The 8,314-nt window shown below is 48.2% G+C and overlaps 1 pseudogene; it reads left to right on the plus strand.

Annotated features, from left to right (window-relative positions):
* The first annotated feature begins 5,693 nt into the window (after positions 1-5,693).
* On the plus strand, positions 5,694-7,047 carry LOC132686400 (etoposide-induced protein 2.4 homolog pseudogene; annotated as a pseudogene).
* Positions 7,048-8,314: the final 1,267 nt, after the last annotated feature.

Genomic DNA, 8,314 nt, shown 5'->3' on the forward strand with positions numbered 1-8,314 from the left:
CCATGCCTCCCAGGGCTGAGCCTGTGCTGAGCCTTCAGATGCGTCCGTTAACTGCTCCTTCCCACATTCCAGCCAGTTCTTCCCCATCACGGTAAAAGGCATCACCGTCCACCCTGTTCCTGCAGTCACATGACGCTTTCCCCCACCCTCACGTGACCAGATGCTACAAGAAGTCCTCCCTCCTCTTCCACCTCCTCCGCCACCAGCAACCACCATTAGCTCTCGCCCCATCCACTGAGGGAGCCTCATAACTGCCCTTCCTTCGTCCTTCTCTTGCCCCCTGCTCGTCATTCTCCCCACAGCAGCCCGGCCGGTCTTTGAGAAACTTAGATCAGATCCTCCTGCTAAGACCCCTCTGAACTCAGAATAAGAGAAGGGACCGTGTCTGTTTGCCTGCTACTATGCACCGACAGCCCCAGGGGCTGGTACATACAACAGGAGGCCTCAGTTAATATCTGTTGAGTGAGCTGATTGTTGGACGTTATTCCTCAGTATCCTTCAATACTCAATCAATGTCAAGTGCTCAGGAAGTAGCTGCTTGATGTGAGACATGCAAACCTCCCCTAAATATACAAATATACTTGTATGATCTAAATAGACAAATCAAATCTCCTTAATATATTAGCAGAAGCCATTCTCTCCCAAGAGTAGGTGGGGAAGGAGAAGCCAGAGAATTTGCAAACCTGACCAAAGCCGGATACAAGAGGAGGCAGAGCCGAGTTGGAGACTCCTGGGCTCTTCCCTTTCCTATCCAGGCACCTTCGGATGAGCCTGAGTCTCAGGCGACAGTAGAGCTCATGATGGCTGGCTGATGTTCCTTCAGTCATGCTGACACTCAGGTCTGGGAGTCAGGGCATCCTTTGGGGACAAAATGCACACAGAGTCCACTCTGGCCATGAAGATTGTGGCCTTGTCCGTCCAAGCGTCAGCTTGTTTCCAGATCCTGGTGGACCATAACCCAAGGGGAAGTTGCTTCTCTTACCAGTAACAGGTTTGAGCCTGAGGCGGTGGGCAGGCCATGGGTACCAGAACTGAGAGGGAAGGATGCGGTCCGGGCAGAATGGGTCAGGATGGGAAACACAGCGTACTCAGCCCCCAAGGCTCTCCCCCCACCTGTCGGGTTCAGACGCCTGACATTCCACACAGACTCCTTTCCTCCTCTTTCCTTTTCTCTTTCTTTTTCTCTCTCCCTCTCTTCTTCCATCCCTTATATATTTCTACACATAATTATTGATGTACAACAATGTCCATTACGCTCCTTGCAACATTCAAGAATGTAACATAAACCTAAAACAGGCTTAGGTGTTCCCTCTTGAGCCTGGAATTTTATATCCCATTAAAAAGGAATAAAGTGGGGCGGGGGGGGGGGGGATCCTGGGTGGCTCAGTCGGTTGGGCATCCAACTCCTGATTTCAGTTCAGGTCATGATCTCACAGTTTGTGAGTTCAAGCCCCGCATCAGGCTCTTTGCTGATGGTGCAGAGTTCTCTTGCCCTCTCTCTCTCTCTCAAAATAAATAAATAAACATTAAAAAAAAAAAGAATACAGGGAATGGTTGTCTTGCTCAGTTGGTGGTATATGTGACTCTTGACTCTTGAGCCCTATGCTGGGTGTAGTGATTACTTAAAAATAAAATCTTCCACAAAAGAAATAAAGGGCGGGGAGGGGGGGTCACCTGGGTGGCTCAGTCAGTTAAGCATTTGACTCTTGATTTTGGCTCAGGTCATGATCTCATGTTCGTGAATTTGAGCCCCAAATCACACTTCGGGCTGACATTGCAGAGCCCGCTTGAGATTCTCTCTCTCTCACCCTCTCTCTGCCCCTCCCCTGCTCTCCGTCTCTCTCAAAATAAATAAACTTTAAAAAAAAAATAAAGAAAGAAAGAAAGAAAGAAAGAAAGAAAGAAAGGCCTTCCTTAATACCTTGTTAAAGGGGAAAAGCAAGGTGTACCCATAGCACCTGACAGATTGAACTAAGGTATTTATCTCCACTCTTCTGAAGCTCCCCCAAAATAGCAGTTAAAGGAATAAAATGACATAAGACGGAGCAAATGGGAGAGGGGACCAAAATAGATGAGAGAGGTCAACAAACGTTCGACCATGCGTTCAAATGTTCACCTTTGATGATGAACACAGAGTGAACAAGTGGACCTAACTCAGCAGACCTGGAGAAGCTGAGACCTCAGACTGCAGGTGACGAGCCCACAGGAAGCAGGGGACTCATGCCAAGGCACCCTGGAAAGCCGCAGGAGTTGGCAGAATGTCATGAAGTGGGGCGAGGCTGACAATTATAGTTCTGGGTGAACTGTTACACCCCCAGATCCACTTTTTCCAGTGGCCTTGCCTGTCCAAATGGGTTCTGCCCAGCGTCTCGGGAGCCAGCCAGAAAATGCAGGGAAGGACCAGAGCGACTGTAGACTTGGGAGCACCTTGCTCAGCACAGAGGGGAGTGAGGATGGGGGTGTGGACGCCAGACTGAAGACAGAGAGGGATGACCGGAGAATTACGTGACAGTCTGCATGTGGGGTGTTCAGACCCCAGCCCTTCGCTCCACTACAGCCCCAAGCCGGGCATTGAAAAGTTATTCTCAGGGAAAACTGCCAAGGGAAAGTGACTGAAGCTCTGACCACCAACACTCCAACGCCGTGTGGGGGCCCCCAGAGGAATACCCGTGTCCTGGTCCCATCACCCCAAGATGGGGCCTCAGATGAGAAACCTCCCAAGCCCCAGAGCTTCCGATGGTGATGATTCACGATCGCATGCGCAAGAAAAGCCAGGATCACCAGATGCTTGATGAAAGAGTCCCCACGTGAAGGATGGACCAAAACAAACAGAAAAAAAAAGGAACTTCAAGAAACCAGAGCAGGTGTCAGACAGGGCTTCGGATTTTCTTCTTTTTTTTTTTTTTTAATTTTTTTTTTTAACATTTATTTATTTTTGAGACAGAGAGAGACAGAGCATGAACGGGGGAAGGTCAGAGAGAGGGAGACACAGAATCGGAAACAGGCTCCAGGCTCTGAGCCATCAGCCCAGAGCCTGACACGGGGCTCGAACTCACGGACCGCGAGATGGTGACCTGAGCCGAAGTCGGACGCTTAATCGACTGAGCCACCCAGGCGCCCCAGGGCTTTGGATTTTCAACCTCGGGCAATTACGTTCTGACTATTCACAATGAGCAAACATCGCTTTCATTATTTACAAAAAAAAAAAAAAATGGTTGATGAGCCTGTTGGCTGTATACCTTCTAGCTCGCAACTACTGTGCCAGGCGTTGGGCACCGAGATCCACTCACAGCCGCTGTCTCTGTGGAGCTAATAGCCTGCAGGGTTAGCACTGCTCTGGGCTGAGGTCATTCCTCAACGCAAATCCCTCGGGGAGGCGCAGCCTTCTGAGTAACTCACGCTTCGGCCCCTTGGAGGGAGCACTTTTGGTCCCAACCACAGGCTTTGAAGCTTTTCTTATCTTCCCCCAAACTTGAAGCTGAGACTCCTTATCACTCAAGGTTTTAAACGCGTGCAGCGGTGGTGGCCTTTAGCTCGGGACCTTGGACCGGGACTCCCCCTGAGATGGGTTCCACTCAGCCTCTAGGGAGCCAGGCAGACAGGATCGGCCAAAACACACACACACACACACACACACACACACACACACACACACACACACAAAATCCTGCTCCTTGTGGGAACATCTCAGCCCTAGAAGGGTTCCCTCAGCTCCCACTCAGAGGTTGTGCACAGGCTTCTATTTCAGGCACTTCCATCCACACTCCCCGCCTGCGGAGTGACTCCGAGGACGTGCTTCCTCTCCTGTGGGCCCCCCAAGGCCATCATGGGGTGCTTTGTCACATGCCCTGGGCTGGGCCCGGGCAGGGCCCGGCGGGACACGTCATACATCGTGCCCTCGTACACTCGTGTATGATTCTCACTCTCAATTCTGGGCCTTTGAGTTTTTCCTTTTTTAAAAAAAAAAACTAGCGTGCCCAAGCTTTGTGTATTTCACTCATCTTTTGAAGGAAAACACTCTCATATGTTTACTCATTGATTCTACAAGTTTAATAAGCTGGGAGGAACCCTTAAATAGTGATTGTGATGAATTGCTGGAGGCTGAGGGCGGGCTAGCTTGAGAATGAAAAGCCGCTGGGGGTCCAGTCTGAGGAGTGGTGTCAGGCGTTATAGATCTTCCCTCCGGAAGCCCCACTTCCTCCTCACGTTACAGTTTAGAGAAAGATCTCTTCAGGGGCGCCCGGGTGGTTCAGTCGGTTAAGTGTCCGAGTCTTGACTTCGGCTCAGGTCACGATCTCACAGTTCGTGGGATCGAGCCCCAAGTCGACTTTGGGATTCTCTCTCTCTCTCTCTCTCTCTCTTCCTCTCTCTCCGCCCCACCCCCACTTGCATGACCTCGCGGTTTGTGAGATCAAGCCCTGCATCGGGCTCTGCGCTGACAGTGGGGAGCCTGTTCGGGATTCCCTCTCTCCCTCCCTCCCTGCCCCTCCCCCTGCTTCTGCGCTCTCTCTCTCTCTCAAAATAAATAAACTTTAAAAAAAGTGTTAAAGAAATTCTTCAGAGAGAAGGGACATGACACAGGTCACAAACTCAGATCTGTAAAACAAAGAGCACCAGAGAAGGAATAAATAAAGATACAATAAAATCTTTCCTGTTTCCTATTCTTAATGGATCTGATAGATAAGTCTTCAAAGTAATAATAGCAACAACGTGTTGGGGGATTATAGCATATGGATAAGTGAAATGAATGACAGCAATGTTATGAGGGACAGAGGGAGGAATCGGGAATATTCTGTTGTAAGGTTAGCTGCACACTCGTGAAATGGTATAGAAGCTGGAGTAGGGGGCGCCTGGGTGGCTCAGTCGGTTAAGCGTCCGACTTCAGCTCAGGTCACGATCTCACGGTCCGTGAGTTCGAGCCCCACGTCGGGCTCTGGGCCGATGGCTCAGAGCCTGGAGCCTGCTTCCGATTCTGTGTCTCCCTCTCTCTCTGCCCCTCCCCCGTTCATGCTCTGTCTCTGTCTCAAAAATAAATAAATGTTAAAAAAAATTAAAAAAAAAAAAAGAAGCTGGAGTAATGTTAGTTGTAAACGTATATTGCAAATACTAGGACAACCACTAAGAACGGTTTAAAAGAAGTACACGGTATGCCGATATGCTGAAAGAAAAGAGGAAGTGCAATCTTGTGAAATGTTGAATTAAAACTAGAGAAGGCAGGAGCACCTGAGTGGCTCAGGAGGTTGAGCGCCTGCGTTCCACTCAGGTCATGATCTCGTGGTTTGTGAGTTTGAGCCCTGTTGACAGTGCAGGTCCTGCCTGGGATTCTCTCTCTCCCTCTGTCTCTGCCCTCCCCCCATTCTCTTTCTCTCAAAATAAATAAATAAACTTTAAAAAAATAATAAATATAAAGACACAGATTAAAAGTAAAAGGACGGAGGGGCACCCAGGTGGCTCAGTTGTCTGAGCGTCCAACTCTTGATTTCGGCTCAGGCCGTGATCCCCGGATCATGTGATCGAGCCCCATGTTAACTCCACACCAAGCATGGAGACTGCTTCAGATTCTTTCTCTCCCAGGCTTCCATTCTGAATGCTTCGTTCCTTTCTCTGATCTTGTTAGTTTCCACTCGGAGTATCCTCTTTCTTGAAGAGAAGGTCCTTCATGATGAGAGATTTTGAGATGCTTCTGTCTCCTCTGCGTAGTTGGTAAGTTTTGGGTGGTGAAGACATGGCTGACAGGTGTCAAACCTTTTTCTAGGACTTTGCCAGGGAAATCAAAGACTCCCTGTAGGGAATTTGTGCCATCTCAAAGCTACATGCTCAGATTCAGCAAAAGAGAGAGGAGCAGCGTCAAAGAAGGGCAAGCAGGTGTGCTGACGCCGAGGACAGCCCAACGTACAGAAAGGAAGCAGGAGAGTGAGCCGCATAGCCTTAGTGGAATTTTCCAGTGCTGCACTTGGGGTGGCGGGGCATTCTGGTTGAGTCTCCTCTTGTTTTATCAGGTGTTCATTTCTGTACTCCACTCCGTAACAGCCCAAATTGTCGGCGATCCATCACTACTTGGAAATGTTTCTTCCTTCCGTCCATTTTCAGTGCTCTTTGCATGCTTCCTCTGTCTGTTATTAGCAAAGTTGTCAACGCCATTTGTTTTCAAGACATAGCTGATCTAGCATCTGAGGTATCAGGGAGGAAGCCCCACCCATTCCCTAGTCTCAGCCAAATAATTACTGACATGCTCTTCAACCTTTTGCGGCAGGCTCTTTTTCTCATCCAGGGGATGTTTGTGAGTCTCCTTCTCAACCACCTTGTTGGTCACCTCGTTAGTCTTCTGCGTATGTCCCTCCTCTACTCACTGTACTGCTTTGAATATCATTGGTTCAATAGAGGAATTGAAAGGCACCAGCAGTTGTCAAGCACAGAAAGGAACTGGCCTCACCACTTTGGATTTGGGTTGCCCTTGGCTTTCCTCACAGCAACGTCGTCCTGGTATATTCTCAGTGGATGCCTCTTCCCCATCCTTGTTCCTCTGTCCATTATGGGCAGCAATGAAGCAAAGACCCCTGGCACGGCATGCCTTTTCCAGTTGTGCCTCTTCTCCTTGGTGGTTTTCTTAAGCAACAGACTTTTCCACAAGACGGTCTACCTATAGTCTGCCCTGAGTAGCTCGATCTCTGCAGAGAAATTCCCTTCACCGCCATCGCTCTCCTGCCAAACTGAAGGCTGCTGCCGGCCACTGAGTCACCTGCCATCCAAAGGGGATGGGTGGGATCGGAAGGAGGGTGTAGGATCTCTTTTCCTTGTCCCTTCCTCCACCTGGGAAGGCAGGACCCACTCTGCCAAGGGCCCGCTGCATATTCCCTTCTCTCTGAGGAATTGGGATCTTTGTCACTGGTGCACATAAGGCAGAATCTTCCCGACCCCAGGATGTGGATTTTTGACACCGGTGATTCTGAATGGACCACAGGGTTTTCTGCAGCTCTTTTCTAGCACTTGTCGGCCCCCGTGCCTGGAGCGATTTGAATACTTTTTTCTTTTTTCTCCCTGTGCTATTTATCCTTGCAAGTCCCCTTCCTGCCTTCCACCATCCTTGGATGAATGGATTTTGTAATTTTAGCTGTTGTATTGTGTGGATCTGTTATTTTTTGTTGTTTTTCTGCGAGGCACATATATTGGATGTGGGAGGTGAAGGAATATCTCATTTGCTCCTGGTCACTCCCTTTATAGCCATCACTGTCTTGTTTCTTGTAAGTCAGGTTAGATTTTAGTCTCTCTTGCTCCACTGCAAAACGCAAACTCGAAGAGATGGGACAGGAGGAAAGACCTCACAGCCAGGTCTGCGGGTTTTGAGGAGTGATTTTCCTTCTTCCCCTTGATGGGGAAAAAAAGCCTTTTTTCACCAGTACATTTAAAGTTATCCAGCTGTAGGGAGGTACCAGTTTTGGGCAAGTGCCACTGCAACACCAAATGCTCAGAGAACCTGAACTTTTAACTCGAGATCTGAAGAGTACTGTTGGCTACTGCTGGGTCTGTCTGGCATTTCAAAGAAATATTCGTTGCTGCAAATAGGACCTGAAGGGGTAAACTTATTTTTTTAATGTTTATTTGAGAGAGAGAGAGAGAGAAGAGAGAGAGAGAGAGAATGAGCAGGGGAGGGTGAGAGAGAGAGGGAGCCACAGAATCTGAAGCAAGCTCCAGGCTCTGAGCTGTCAGCACAGAGGCCAACACAGGGCTTGAACCCAGGAACCATGAGATTATGACCTGAGCTGAAGTTGGATACTTAACCGACTTAGCCACCCAGGAGCCCCTGAAGGGGTAAACTTATTAAACCCATTAAGGCTGTGGGGAAAAAAAAAAGAGTCTCTCTCTCTCTCTCTCTCTCTCTCTCTCTCTCTCTCAAAATAAATACATAAACTTTAAAAAAGAAAAAGTAAAAGGATGGAGAAAGATATCCTATGCCGATACTAATCAAAATGAATCTGAAGCAGATGTTAACTTCAGACAAAGCAGACTTCAGGACAAGAAAACAAGAACAAGAAAAATGATCAGAGATAAAGAGGGACATTACATAAACATAAAAGTGTTAATTCTCCAAGAATACATGGTAATTCTTAATGTGTGTATACAATAGGACATCAAAATATTGAGGAAAAAGCTGAGAACTTCAAGGAGAAACAGACAAATCTATTATATTTGGAGACTTCAACACCCATCCAAGAACTAACAGATCCAGTGGGTATAAGTTCAGTTAGAATATAATTGAACTGAGCAACACTATTAATCAGCTGGATCTAATTGACGTTTATAGAACACTTCACCC

The sequence above is a fragment of the Panthera onca genome, chromosome F1 (genome assembly GCF_046562875.1).
Source record: "Panthera onca isolate mPanOnc1 chromosome F1, mPanOnc1 haplotype 2, whole genome shotgun sequence".
In the NCBI taxonomy this organism is placed as follows: domain Eukaryota; kingdom Metazoa; phylum Chordata; class Mammalia; order Carnivora; family Felidae; genus Panthera; species Panthera onca.